This window comes from Microcebus murinus, chromosome 32 (assembly GCF_040939455.1).
Source record: "Microcebus murinus isolate Inina chromosome 32, M.murinus_Inina_mat1.0, whole genome shotgun sequence".
In the NCBI taxonomy this organism is placed as follows: domain Eukaryota; kingdom Metazoa; phylum Chordata; class Mammalia; order Primates; family Cheirogaleidae; genus Microcebus; species Microcebus murinus.
The window spans coordinates 4,629,944-4,645,395 of NC_134135.1; the positions used below are offsets into that span (position 1 = coordinate 4,629,944).

The 15,452-nt window shown below is 44.8% G+C and overlaps 2 pseudogenes; both read left to right on the top strand.

The window, feature by feature from the left end:
• The first annotated feature begins 10,280 nt into the window (after nt 1-10,280).
• On the top strand, nt 10,281-10,570 carry LOC142865766 (ASNSD1 upstream open reading frame protein-like; annotated as a pseudogene).
• An 11-nt stretch (nt 10,571-10,581) lies between these two features.
• On the top strand, nt 10,582-12,542 carry LOC105868665 (asparagine synthetase domain-containing protein 1 pseudogene; annotated as a pseudogene).
• The last annotated feature ends 2,910 nt before the right edge of the window (nt 12,543-15,452 follow it).

The window sequence follows — 15,452 nt, forward strand, 5'->3', positions numbered from 1 at the left end:
CTGGAGGGCAGAAATTGGGCTTCTTATGCTTTTCTGTCTCTGGACACAAGAGGATGAATTCTCAGCAGGTATCTCTTGTACTAGGCCTCACTTGCCCCTTCAGTAACATGGGAATAATAATTCTACTCCTGGTATCTGCAAAAATTACTGTTTTCTGAGATCATATATGGAAAAAATCTGCATAAAGTATTAGCACTTATTAGACTATGTATATACCCAACCAAAGTTCCACACTTAATTACCAAAAGTTCCCAGAAAACTTGGAAAACCTGCAAAGGATCCTAACTTCCCTGCCTTTGTTCATGCCTTTCCATGTATCTGAAAGGCCTCCTCATCTTCACCTACCATAATCCTACCTTTCCCAAGGGCCTGGTTCACAGGCTTCCTCCTAGAAGGTTGTTGTGGACAGCTGTCCATGAAGTGATCCATTTCTCCGACCTAAACTTTGGCTGTAAGCACTTAAGACAGGCATCACTCCTAGCCTAGCCATATAATCACTGATGTATAGGATGCATAGGACAACTCCTCTATGGAAGCCATGTGCTGGTTTTTGCTTGCTTAATATTTTCTCCCTGTTTTAGTAACAGCAACTTGATTTTACTCTGGGGAACAAACTTCCCTTACTTTTAATCCATATGCTTTGGATGGGGTGAACCACACTTTTAAATCCAGAGGTAGACAGGTGATGTAGGCCTCTTCAGAGTTAATATAATGGGTTCATTGAAGGACAGGTGACTCAATTAAAAGCATTGAGAATTAACATAGGACTTTTGCTAGGACCATTGACATAAAAAGCTCTATTTTTGCCACAATTGAATGTAAACATGGAGCTGTGAGCAGCTTTCACATCAGAAAGAAAAATCCTGAGGATGAAGCTACCCAAGAGCACGTAATAGAAAGAGACCTAACATGGAGGATAACATTGCTGGAAAGCCTTGGATCTTAGATTTAGCTATCCCTGAAACTATTAATAGAAGTAACTATCTAGGACAAATAAATTCTGTCCCCTGCCTTCATTCTTTTTTTCCTTTTAAGCCAGTTTGTATTGAGTTTCTATAATGTAGACTTGAAAGATAGGAACACATTCTCATTTGTTTTTGAACTTTAAGGGGCCAAAGGCCTGGTCTTTGTAACTTTACATCTCTTGGCATAGTACTTGGTAAGACAGAGGGTCCTCCAGGTGTGATTATTGATGCATTCAATCTCACTTTCCCTGACCACCTACAATGAGCTGAGCCAAGCACTGGAATCACAAGGAATAAAGAGACATAGTCCTTGCCACCAAGGAGTTCTGAATTTAGTACAAGGAGGAGGTATGAACATGAACACTTTTAAATATAACTTGGACTATAATAGAAATCTGAGCAAATTTTTGTGGGATTCCAGAGGGTTCGAGGTTTGGGGAAATGGGATGTGGGAAGGCTCCTCAGAGGAGGTGACGTCAGAGTTGAGTTCCAAAACAACAAATAGAATTTCCTTGGCAGAGAAGTGGGCGTGGGGAAAAGGTATTCCAGGGACGAGGTATTCCGGGTGGAAAGAACAAGATTATATATTAATAATTATAAAATTAATAATAATATCACCATCTCCTGTTCTTCCTTTGGCCTCTTCACAAGTTCCTTCCTCTTTCTTTTCCTCTGCCTCATTTATCAGTGGAACTGTTGGGCCGTAGAAATGTATAGCCCGTTTGTGGCGGGCAAGCCCTTTTTTGACCTTAGCTATAGACTTTTTAACAACTCCCGTATGGTCTGCATAGAAACAACGTTTTTTTTTTGAGGGCAGCACACAGTCCTTTTTACTGGAGGAATACTAGATTTAACCCCCTCTGGTTTTGGAGCACTACCTCGGATCAACAGCTGCCCTCAGAGTATTAAACCCTCTTTGCTGCATTGTCAGAGAAGAGATACTAGTTCTTGCTCTTATTGTCCCTAAGCCAAAAGAGTAGCCAGGGTTATGGCTGTGAAGGGCTCTCTTTTTTTAAAAAAAATTAAGTTGGTGACTCTTTGCCTTATTATGCCCTCATACATTGTTTTTTTAGTGTGGTATATTATTTTGGGGAACATTAACACTATTATACAGTAATCTTTAGACCCATGTAAGGTTATGGGGTTGGTGGGGGTTTGGGGAGGTAAGTATAGCTGTAGGTTTTTATCTTTAAAACATTGGACTAAAAACACAACATCCCCAAAACACAATAACCAACCCCCCACTGCGACCCGTTTATGTTTGTCACCCAGTCAATCTTTAGATGCCACAACCCCAGTCCAAGTCTGTGTCAGCGGTCCTGGGCTGTCGCCGCCACTTGGGTCAGTCTGGTCTTTAGAGGATTTTTCGGGTCTACAGTTGCTTTTTACTGGTCCTGGCACCGCTCTTGGTCTTTTTTTTTTTATTAGCAGGTCTCACGTGGGAGTGGTGTAGCCAGGTCGCTACTATTTTATCGACCTTAAGAGCAGTGGGGGTAACAAGAATAATTTGATAGGGGCCCTTTTACCTTGGCTCGAGGGTTTTGTTGTTATGCCGTTTCACCCACACCCAGTCCCCTGGCTGGTGTGGGTGAAACGGGTGTCCGGCACCCTCCTCCTCAGGCCGGTAGATAGCGTGGAGGCCTGGCCATACTTGACTGTGGACACGTTGCAGAGCCTGCACCGCTTGTAACACTTTTTTGGGATGTCCCGGAAGAGCCTCAGGGCTCATCCTAGGAACTACAGGAGGGGGTGTGCCGTACATTATTTTAAAAGGGGTTAAACCCAAGTGATAAGGGGTGTTTTAGGCTTGGAACAGGGCGAAGGGAAGGAGGGTCACCCAGTCTCTGCCAGTCTCTAGGGCCAATTTAGTCAGGGTTTTTTTTTATTGTTTTATTTATTTGCTCTATCTGCCCAGAGCTCTGGGGATTATATGCACAATGTAATTTTTAATCTATTCTCATAGCCCGGGCCAGCCCTTGACTAACCTGACTGATAAACGCAGGTTTATTATTTGATTTTATCCCTTTTAGCAGTCCATACCTGGGGACTATTTTTTTAAATATTTTTTTAGCTACTCTCAAAGCTGTTTTTTTTTGTTTTTTTTTTTGTAGGGAAGGCTTTTACCTATCTGGAAAACGTATCTATTATGACCAGTAAATATCAGTACCCGTATTTTTTAGGCTTGACCTCTGTGAAATCTACTTTTCAAAATAGTCCTGGCTGCCTCCCCCTTTCCCTCATACCTGCATGGGTCCCTCTGGTCCTCCCCGGCTGCATGACCTGACAGGCTCGGCAACTTTTGACGATGTCATTTGGAACCCATCCTTGTGACTTGAACCTTAGTTGAGCAGTGTCTAGCAGTTGCAGCATCTTTCTCTTTTTTAGATGTGTGGTCTGATGCAGGTGCTTTAACAGGTGGTGTCTTAAGAGTTCTGGCACTATTAGGCGATGCCCTTCGTCCCGCAACCAGCCATCTTTACGTAGCTGCTCTGAGGCCCAGACCTCATCTACACTGGAATAGTCCGGCAGAGGAGGCAACCGTCCCATGCCTGGGGGTGGCAGGCTAAGGTGTAGGATGTTTGGCTGCAGAGTGTCTTTTGCAGCCTTCTTAGCTTTAGCGTCTGCTCTCCGATTGCCCCGTGCTTTCACGGAATCCCCGCTCTGGTGTCCCGGGGTATGGACTACCGCCACTGCCTTTGGCAGCAAAACAGCCTCTAGTAGGTGGAGTATTTTAGACATGTGCTTAATTTTCTTTCTCTCTGCCATGATGAAGCCCCTTTTTTTGTAGAGGGCCCTATGTATGTGCACAGTCCCAAAGGCATAGCGGCTGTCAGTGTACACCGTCAGCCTTTTTCCTCGGGCCCGGCTACGAGCCTCTGTCAGCGCTATTAGTTCTGCCTTCTAAGCAGATGTCCCTTGCGGAAGGCGTGCCGCTCAGATAAGTTTACCTTGGTCATCTACTATGGCCGCCCCTGCGTACCTGCGTCCGTCCCGGATGAAACTGCTTCTGTCTGTGAACCAAGTCAGGTCGCTACCTGGAAGGGGGCGATCCTTTAAGTCTCTACGGGTCGTCTGGGTCTTGGCTAGGATCTCAAGGCAATCACGTTTAGGTGCGGCTGCAGCGGGGGTTGGCAGAAGCGTAGCCGGATTTAAGGTGGCAGGGGCCCGGAACTCGATGCGGGGTGCGTCCAGCAAAAGTCCTTGGTAATGAGTCAGCTTCACATTTGTGATCCACCGTCCCGGTGGCTGCTTCAGAACCCCCTCTATGGTGTGCGGGGTGGTGATCTGCAGCCGCTGCCATAGGGTGAGCTTATCAGCATCTTTGACCAACAGGGCCCTGGCCGCGATAATTCGCAAACACACTGGCCACCCCACCACCACCGGATCTAGTTTTTTTTTTGACAAGTACGCCACCGGTCTCTTTCAGGGTCCCAGGGACTGCGTGAGTACTCTCTTGACTATTTTCCCTCTTTTCGTCTATGAACAGGTGAAACTCTTTTGTAGGATCAGGGAGTGGTAGGGCCGGGGCTTCTAGCATGGCTGCCTTCAGGGCCTGAAAAGCGTCTTCCATTTGCACAGTCCACTCCCATGCTCGCCCCGCCTTACACCCTTCATATAGAGGTCGAGCCTTCTTTAAAAATCTAAGGTCATCATGGAGGGCCTCGTTGAACAGGGTAGGCAAGTTTATTTTGAACCCAAATCCATTCTCTGCCACGTGGTCCACCGATATAGTTTGGCTCTTGTTGCCCCCTGCACCCAACTGGTCTTACTGGACAATTTTCCTATGTCTTTTATTAGTACCAAATGTTCTGCTCCTGTATCTATGAGGAAGCTGACTGGGTTCTCCTCTACTTGCAAAGTTACCCTAGGTTTGGGGAAGGGGACCGAACCCCATCTTTTTTATTCGTCTATCACCTGTCCTGCAACCGTGACTTTTTTAGGACCTCTAAGTCTTCGCCCCCCTTTCTTTTGGGGCACTCTCAGGCCCAATGTCCATGCTCTTTGCAATTGGCACATTGATCTTTGCCTAGCCTTTTTTGCCGGGGCCTTTTTCTATCTTTTGACCCTATCTTCCCCCCTCTTGTGGTGGCTAGCAGGATTTTAGACATTTTTTTGTTTGCTTTTTGTGCTTTTTTAGCTTGGAATTTCCTATTTTTTATCTTGATCTTTTTTAACCTTTCTTCTGGTGTCTCTCTATTGTTATAGACCTTTTCCGCCACTTTTAACAGGTCCTGCAGAGTCTTTTCACCCAATTTATTTATTTTCTGCACCTTGTGCCTAATGTCGGGGGCCGCCTGATTGACAAACGCCATTATAACAGCTGCCTTACTCTCTTTCATAGTGGGATTTATGGGGGTGTACTGCCGGAAGGCCTCTATGATTTTCTCTAAGTATGCTGCCGGGCTCTCTTCTGGCCCCTGACGAACATTTCCTACCTTGGCCAAATTGGTTGGCTTTTGCGCCGCCATACGGAGACCGGCCATCAGAGTCTGGCGGTAGACCCGGAGACGCTCCCTACCTTCAGCCTCATTGTAGTCCCAAAGCAGCCGTTTAAGGGGAAAAGTTCGGTTGATGGTTCTCGGGCTTGTAGTAGGTCTGCCGTCCTCCCCGGGAACCAGCTTCCGCGCCTCCCCCTGAATTTTTTCTCTTTTTTCTGTTGTGAAGAGCACCTTAAGCAACTGCTGTCAATCATCTCAGGTGGGCTGATGAGTGAAAAGAACAGAGTCTAAAAGATTAATTAGGTCTCCCAGATTCTGGGAGAAGTTCGAGTTTTGAGATTTCTAATTATAGAGATCAGCTGTGGAAAAGGGCCAATATTGGAGGAGCTGGAGGGGAGCTGTGTTGTCATCTGACCCTGGCCCAGAGTTGGGAACTGGCACTGGGCGTAGGGGGCAGGCGACAGTGGAATCTGGAGACAACCCTCTCCTACTCCTAGTGCCTTGGGCCGGACCCTCAACCGTAGGGGCCGTGGGCTGGGCGGTCCCTGGCCCTGGCCGGGCTGCCTGTGCCTGTGAATGGGGGAGATAGGGTGGGGGAGATTGAAGGAGGAGGGATTTTGCCTGGGGATCGGCTAGGGGTAGAGGTCGCCGAGCTGGATCTGATGGTGCCGTCTGGGCCACTAGGGCGAGAGAAGGCTGAGGCACCCATACTTTTACCCAAGAAGGAGGGTTTTGGGCGAGGTCCTGCCAAACAATGATATAGGGGCCTTGATCCGGGTGTCCTTGGGGGTGTGGTGCAAAGATCTTCTTCTTTACTGCAGAAATAACAGAAAGGTTAAAAGTTCTATCTGAGGGCCACCCCACACCAAAGGAGGGCCACTCAGAGGCACATAACGTCTGCCAGGGGCCCTTCCGGATGATGACGGAGAGGTCGTGGGCCTGGTCTCAGACTTCCTTTTAATGTGCCAGAGTGAGGGAGAGAGGAGTACTTTTCCCTTGGCCCATAATTCCTGGATAAGTGAAAAGGAAAATTAAAGAGAAAAGAGTGACGACACAGAAAGCAGACAAACACCGAAGCTACTTATTTTTACACGAAAATGCAGACAAAGGACGATATCCTACCCTAGGGTTATCTTGCCCAATCCCGCAACGGCTTGCAGGCAAACAATTGGAGTCGACCAAGGCCACCTGGTCACCCCTAATCCCTGGAGCATCCTCCAGGGTGACAGTTTTTCTGGGTCAAAAAACCTCTATTTTTGCCCAGAGGAGTCTTCTCCTTACGGAGTCAACACCCTGTCATTTTAAATTCAAACTTTAAAACTGACACATCACATACAACACAGAGACGAACATAAAGGATGACTCCGGAGTCTGCCTACCTCTAAGCCTGGTGCCACTGGTCTTTTTAAGAGGGGTCGCCTCTCCGATCCCGGACGAGCCCCCAAATGTTGGGCCGTAGAAATGTATAGCCTGTTTGGGAGAGAGACGACCGCCCAAAAAGACTCAGAGTCTAGAGGCTTGATGCAAGAGAGCAAGAGGATTTATTTCCAGCGCAGCGCAGGGGCGGCAGCTTCCCTAGCTCGGTGGTGCTGCTCGCCCCTGCGCTGCGCTGGAAATAAATCCTCTTGCTCTCTTGCATCAAGCCTCTAGACTCTGAGTCTTTTTGGTCGGTCGTCTCTCTCCCAAACAGGCTATACATTTCTACAGCCCAACAGAACTATCATAGTGGTTAAGAGCACATGCTCTGAGCTCTGAAAAATTTTGGCTCTGCCAGATGGGTGCCTCATGCCTGTAATCCCAGTGACTTGGGAGGCTAAGGTGGGAATATCACTTGAGCCCAGGAATTTCATACCAGCCTGAGCAACATGATGAGACCCCATCTCTACAAAAATAGAAAACATGGCCTGGTGTGCTGGTGCATGCCTGTAGTCCCAACTACTTGGGAGGCTGAGGCAGGAGAATCACTCGAGCCTGGGAGTTGGAGGATGTAATGAGCTGTGATGATGCCACTGCATTCCAGCCTGGGGAACATAGCAAGACTTTGTCTCAAACAAATGAAGAAAAACAACAACAACAACAAATTTGGTTATGCCACTTACTACCCACATGACTTTGAAGGAAATCATTTAGATGTTGCAAATAAGTATAATAGGGTATTTGACTTATAAGATTATCAAGAACATTAAACAAAATTACAAATATAATGAGTGTGGGTGGCATAAGGTAATTTTTAAGAGAAGTTGGCTGCTATTATTTTTATTGTCATAAGCAAGAACCTCTAAACACTAAGGAATAAAAAAACAAACAAACCAAAACTGGCATAAACAGTAAGGAGATCCTTCATTGCACAGAATGGGGAGTCTTGAAGTGGAGCAGCCTCCAGACATGGAATAATCGGGGCTCTGACTCCTTTTGGCTGTAGTGCTCCCAGCTCTGGCCTCTTCTTTATATTGGCTCTGTCTCCAGGCTTCCCACATTGTCCAGACATGGCTGTGCCATAAAGTCCTGTGAAATTGTGACAACATTCTTCTTTGTTCACATCTATCATGGACACAGGAAAAAACTTCCTTCCCCAAACAGAAATATAAATCTGCTTAGGCCAGCTTACCTTATGTGTCTAATCCTGGAACAATGACCATGACCAAGATAATTCCCTCTGTTGAATGCCTTAAACCTGACTTCCTGAACTGGTCACTGGTAAGTGAGGTTGGGTGGCCACCATCAGCTTAGACAACTTGGGATCCACCCCTAGGGTTAGAGATTGGTTCCAGCTTTCTCCTCATCACATGGCTGCATTATGGCAAGGAAGAGAGAGAAAGAAGGAATAACTGGATGTTGTATGGACAACCAACAGCATAGTGTCTTGTGTGATGATTACTCTTTCATTTTTTGCATGCTAGTTCGCATGGGTCTCTGGAGGCCTTGGCTCAAATGGTTCCTTCTCAGTGAGGTTTTCCTTGACCACACAAGCCAGTTAGTCAGTAATCAGTGCATCAGTCTGTCTCTTTCCACTCACAGAGAGAGACTTGTTTTGTTTTATAACAAAAAGCTACCCATGTGAATATATATATCTATTATATCTATATCTATATCTCTATATATCTGTGAACACTAGAAGTCTCAACAGATGTTCTCCTTTGCTTTGGGCTAAAACACCATTCAATACATTTAAAATTTACATCAGCAATATACTCAGAATTAATTTGTTGTATCTGTTGGTAGCTATTTAAATCTTATTTTTAAAAAATCAAACAATAAATTTTAATGTATTCTGGAAATATTTTTTTGGCTTTATTTTTTTTCAGCACCTGTCACTGCCTTACCCAGGTAAAGCCCATTTCCCCTTAATGCTGACTTTTCTGTCCATTTTCCAGGTGGTTTTATTTCTTCTTCCCTCTTAGTTTTTACAATACCATTGTATCACAAAATCAAGGGTAGTTTTATGTCGAAAATGTTCAGTGTGAGGAAATTCAGGAAAGATTGTGGAGTAAGAAGCACCCAAAATCTGTCTGCACTTAAACAAAAATTGCACTGTGAGAATCAGTCTAACGTAAATGTGTTGGAACTCTGGAGAATTATGTAGGCTTGCACCTTTGAGGGAAACACTTGGATGGTAACTTTCTGTTAATGTAAAACGATTTCAGGTTTTAGCACAATAGCATCTACCCCTTCCCAACTCCATGGCAGGCAGATGTGTGTGCTTCCTGAACAGCTTGCATGCATCTTGTATGAGACATGGTCGACAAGATGAACTCTGTCTTTTAAATATTGTAGAACTGTGTTCTCATTGCGGATTGCTCCTTCTGGTCTTGGGGGTGTTGAAATAGAAGCAGGCAACCATTGTTATACCCCTGAACACTTCATTTCAAATGCTGATCTTTTCTCCTCTGGGATTTAAAGGGCCAGTGTCTGTTCCTGTTTCATTTTTTTCTTTTCCTCTCCCTTTATTGCCACAGATGACAAGTCCACAGAAAAAACATATATAATTGGGTAAACTTGAATATATTCCACTAAGAACCAAGAACAAGGCAACGATGCCCACTTTCACTGCTTCTATTCATCATTGTACTGGAAGTTCTGGTTAGAGAAACCAGGAAAGGGAAAGGAATAAAGGGCACCCAAATCAGAAAACAAGCAGATCAAACTACGCCTGTTTGCAGCTCATATGACCCTCATATTAAAAAATGAATGTTAAAACATCAAGACCATTCCAAAACATCAAGACCATTTCTATTCCACAGAAATAACAGCCAACCTGAGAATCAAATCAAGAACTTGATACCATTTACAATGGCTATATGGACAAATAAGGTTCCAAGGAATATACTTAACCAAGAAGGTGAATCACCCCTCCAAGGAGAACTACAAAACACTAATGAAAGAAATTGTAGATGATGCCAAGAATGGAACAATATCCCATGATCATACATTGGAAGAATCAATATTGTAAACATGACTATACTACCCACAGCAGTTTAGAGATTCAGTAGAATTCCTATTAAAAACCCAAGTCTTGTTCTCCAAAACCTGAAAAACAATACTTATTTTTCTTATGGAGGTAAAATGCACCCTGAATACTCAAAGCAACCCTAAATATAACCAACAAGTGTGGAGGCATCACTTTTCCTGACTTCAACGTATCCTGCAAACTGTAGTAAACAAAACAGGAGACAGGTATAACATTAAACACATGGATGAGTAGAACAGAATAAAGAAAGTAGAAAAGCAGAAATATATACCTGCAAGCAGCAGATCGTCCAGAACGCAGTAGAAAATACAGACTGTGGGAAAGAATTCCCTGTTCAATACGCAGTGCCAGAGGAGGCTGTGGGGCTTCAGAGAGCTGCACAGGCTGCGCATCCTGTGCTTGGTGGAGATGCCCAACAGGGGAACGCACCCAGAGGACAGCGCCATGCTGGCTTCCACCGACGAGTCGACACATACAAAGAGGATGTAAGCAACAAGATAAAAGAACACAAAATTGTTGTGGATGAGCTGCCTAACCTGGAGAAGAATAGGAAAGTATACAAGCAGCAACAGAAGAGCAACATATTCTTTCTTGCAGACTCAACAGAAATGGTTTCTCAAAGCAAAAACACAATAGATGAACTGAAAAAAGAATACCAAGAAATAAAAAACTCAGAGAAGACCAAAATCAAGAAGTAATCAATGTGATATTTCGTAACAGTGGCATTTGTTGTTCTGTAAGCCTTTCCACTGATAATTTCAGTAAAGATTTAAAAGAGGATTTACTGTATAATCTAAGTGACGGGGACCAGTAGTAGTAAACAACTGTTAACGTCTGATGTTCACTACCAGTGTTTATTTTCTGGCCACGTCCTTCGCTTGAGAGGTGTTTTCACTGCCCAGGCCCTGGAAGATGAAAGAGGCAATGGGTTCCTAAGGAATGGAGAAGTATTTAGTGGAATAAAGGTTGAAGCTGAAGAGAATGATACTCAAATTATGTTTAATTATCTTTCCTCTTGTAAGAACGAATCTGACATTTTGTCACTCTTCTCAAAAGTTCAAGGTCATTGGTCTTTCACATATTATTAAGCATGTACTCATTATGTATGTTTTGGGAGGGATTTATTTTGGTCACCACAACTTGCTTTGGCATTTTAGTAATTTGGGCAAGAGTTTCTGCCTCTCTTCAGTTGGTACCCAAACATCAGGAGTAGCAAATCATTGGCAAGAATTTCTAGCGTCTGGAGTTTTCAGAACTGATCTTAAGTCTCCTTAAGTTTCCAGATATGTGGTATTAAAATTGTATCCTTGGAAATATATTTCTAGGGAGAGTATTGTTGAAGGATGTGTTAATATTCTGACTCAGATGTCAGCAAACTTATCAGCATTTGTATCAGTGGCAGCAAATGAAGCCAAAGTATATCTTAAAAAACCTATTATCCCTTTAAATATGTTGTTGCCACAGCTCCATCAGAGACTCACTGCAGTAATATTTCCAGCATCCCCACTACAAGAGAGACACTTCAGGTCTTTCTTGCTGATGGACACATGGAGGAAGTAGTTCAGCACTTTACTGATGTCCTGAGTGTTGCAGTCAAGAGACGTGTCTTGTGTTTACCTAGGGATGAAAACCTGGCATTGAATGAAGTTTTGCAAACTTGCGAAAGAAAGAAAATGTTCCAATCCTGTTTTCTGGGGGCACTGATTCCATGGTTATAGCAACCCTTGTTGTCCGTCATATTCCCTTAGATGAACCAATTGATCTTCTTCATGTAGCTTTCATGACTGTAGAAAAGACCATGCCAACTAGCTTTAACAAAAAAAGGAGTAAACAGAAAAATTATTGTGAAATGCCTTCTGAAGAATTCTCTAAAAATGTTGCTGACACTGATGGCAACTGTCCTGATAAAGAATTCAATGTACCAGATCGAATTACAGGAAGAGCAGGACTAAAAGAACTACAAGTTATTAACCCTTCCTGAATTTTTAATTTTGTTGAAATCAATGTTTCTCTGGAAGCACTACAGAAATTAAGAAAAAAAAATGTCACTTGATTCAGCCCTTGGATACAGTTTTGGATGATAGCATTGGCTGTGCAGTCTGGTTTGCTTCTAGAGGAATTGGTTGGTTAGTGACCCAGGGTGAAGTGAAATCATATCAGAGCAGTTCAAAGTTAGTTCTCACTGGACTTGGTGCAGATGAGCAACTGGCAGGTTATTCTCATCATCATGTCCGCTTTCAGACACATGGGCTGGAAGGACTGAGTAAGGAAATCCTGATGGAACTGGGGTGAATTTCTGCTAGAAATCTTTGTTGTGATTACAGAGTTATTGGTGATCATGAAAAAGAAGCAAGATTTCCTTTCCTGGATGAAAATGTTGTCTCCTTTCTAAATTCCCTACCAGTTTGAGAAAAGGCAAACTTGACTTTACCCCATGGAATTGGTGAAAAACTAATTTTATGCCTTGAAACTGTGGAAATTAGTCTTCCTGCCTCTGCTCTTCTGCAAAAGCGGGCGAGGTTGGTATATCTGTCGAGTGTTTCTCTGTGCGTGCCTGTGTGTCTGTGGCTGTGGCTTTTTGCCGTGCGTCTTCTGGTGGGAGGGCGTGTCTTGTGCCCTGCAGCGGGGCTGCTTCCGGTCGGATTTCCTTCCGGTGAGCCCTCCCTGTGATCCCGTCTGGGCTGTGTGTGTGGCTGAATCTGACCTCTGTGAGTCCCTTTGGCTTCCCTCATGCTGGCTGACTGAGTTGGGGGCTGCCTCAGCCCGGCAGGGGTAGGAATAGCCTCCCCATCCTGAGGGGCCACTTTCCCAGTGGAGGGGACAATAGGACAGCAGCAAGAGAAACCTCAGCAGGAGCTCATTCCCTGTATGTAGGGCAAGTGCAGGTGCAGGCAGATGCCAATGAAGGTGATTCTGAGTGTATTTCCATTGTCTACTGGCAGTCACTTCGGACCTCACACTGGCTCAATGACTGAGCAGCAGAAAGGAAGGTGGGCACAGAGTATTTTAGGCCAACTAGGGATTTTCTGTCTCCCTCGACCAAGCGTGCACTCTTTGCCGCCTTCAGGTGGCAGTTGCGAGGCATTGCTCTTGCGTGCGCTCCAGCCTGTGCCACGTGCTCCATCTTTTGGCGTCCTCCACCTTTCTATGGGTCTAGACAGTTCTTTCTCTTGGCCCATCTTTCCAATGAGAGACCGTCCCCAGTTCATCCCGAGTCAGATTCTTGGGGATCCTCTCACAGGGGTTTCCTGCTGCAGGATTCTTAGTTCGTGCTTAGTTCCTGCTGCAAAGCTGTGATTACTCTACAGAGCTGGGTTTCCATTGACCATTGGTGCCAATGCCCAATGAGAAGGCTGCAATATCCATACAGGACCAGGTACAGTTCTCCGTGTCTGGCCTTGGATTTCCAGTAAACGAGATGTTTTCTGTCCCCTGCACTTTCCTTCTCTTTCTTGGAGGATATCTTCTTGGTGTGGGTCTCACATGTGTTCTTCGTGCAGGTGCTTGGGTGATGCTACTTGAAAGTCTGGAATCCTTGGCTGCCACTGCTTTTCCTGAGAGGAAGGGACTATGTATTGGGTTGTTGCAGGGAGGGTGTGGGGTCCATGGTCCACCTCGTTGCCCGGGCCAATGGTGGTGTTGCAGGACAAGGAAGATCCTTCTCCTAATGACTGCCCAGAGATCTGGTGAAGGAGAAGATGAGTGTTCATTCACCAATAAGGCTCAGAGGACAGTGTCCAAATTCTGAGCCCTGAACGAAGAGTGTAACAGTTCTTTATAGATTTTTAGGAAGGGTGAGGGGCACAGCTATAATGTAGTTGTCTCTATTCCTAGCGAGGGCAGGGTCTGAGCAGGCAGTGGTCAGGCATGCATGCCAGCCTTGAGTTCTTATCTTTCTGGTGCAGGCCTGTTCTTCCTCAGAAAGTAAGTTACAGAAGTCATAAAGCACGTTAGCAAGTTTTACAACCTAGACCCTTTAGCAGTTTTACAACTTTCATCCTTGGTACAGAGTTTCCATAAAATTTTTTTGTTTTCTTTTTGTTTCACAGGAACTGGAGACCCTTACCACAGTGAGAGACCCCCCCAAATGTAACATTCTAGGGGCTTTGGTTTTGTGACTCACTCTTGTGTTGAAGAGGTGCATGCAGCAATGTGTGCTCGACCACACAAGGTTGAGGGGCGAGTTGTGGAAGCAAAGAGAGCTGTTTCTCAAGAAGATTCTGTAAAGCCTGGTGCCTGTCTAACCATGAAGAAAAGTTTCTTGGTGGCATTAAAGAAGATACAGAAGAATATAATTTGAGAGCGTACTTTGAAATATATGGTAGGAGTGAAACCATAGAAGTTATGGAAAGCAGGCAGAGTGGAAAAAAGAGGATTTGCTTTTGGAACTTTTGATGCTCATTAAGTGTTGATAAAATTCTAACACACAATTGTGATCAAAGATGTCAGCTGCAGACAGAACTGGCACTCGGAACACGGCTTTTCTATCTTGCTGGGTGTGGAAGACCTAAGAGAGCATGTCAGCCCAGATTTCCTCAAAAGTAACCGACCTGATGGAAAATGCACATATCTAACCACTTCTGTCATCCCTGCTGTGCATCCTTAAACCTGTAAGTGTGGCAGCGAATATCAGGGGACACCTCGCCCCACACCTAAACGTGCCCTGGTGCACACGTGCAACCATGTTCACACTGCTTGCTCAGATTGGTCCTTCCCAAGCCAGGTTACTTAAGTCCTGGCGAATGCATGCAGGCTGCTTTAGTGTACCTTATCTACATAGGATTTGCTCTGCGCCTCCAAACCCTTGATCATCTCATGGAGTCCTCAGAGCTTCCCTATATCAGCCCCTTCCCAACCAAGGAATCACCCATTGTATTCCTTTCCCCACCATATGGTAAGTGCAAGGAACCAACAGTGTATGCGTGTTGAGTTGTGATCATAGTTTGTAAGTAGCTTAGGTGTGCTGTGTTTACTTTCTCTAGCTTGGTGCTAAAGAAGAGGGATGAGTGGATGCGATTGAAACAGGAATATTGGTAGAGATGTATCAGCACCACCAAGGATTATGTTCAATGAGCAAATTTATAGGTTCCACTGCAGACCTGCTCTATATTAATTTCTTAAAGTGAAGTTACCCCCTGGTTAATCTCTTTCCACAAGATCTCCACGTGATTTTAGGGAACATTACAGTTAGAGACACGGAGTCCAGCTAGCTGCTCCTCAACTCTGGCTTCTCCTCAGGGTCACCTGGGGAGCTTTAAGAAATTCCATGGCCTGTGCCCTGCCATCTTCCCAACTTAATTCTGTCAGTTAGTCTGAGTCAAGGCCCATTCTCAATGTTGTAATAAAATGACAAAAGGAATTGAAAGGAACATCCAGAGCTAATTACTGAGCATTCAGGACATGTTTCTGAAGGCAGGGTCTGTGCTCAAACTTAGGGGTAGTGACTGGGTTCTGCTCTTACAGATCTTGTAAGGAAATTTCAGTGCAGCCGCATTCTGGGTGCTGTGGCAGGATTTGTGAGTGCTCCTAGGTGGGGAATGTTCTGAGGACAGGGTGCAAATATTCATGTTATAAGCATCA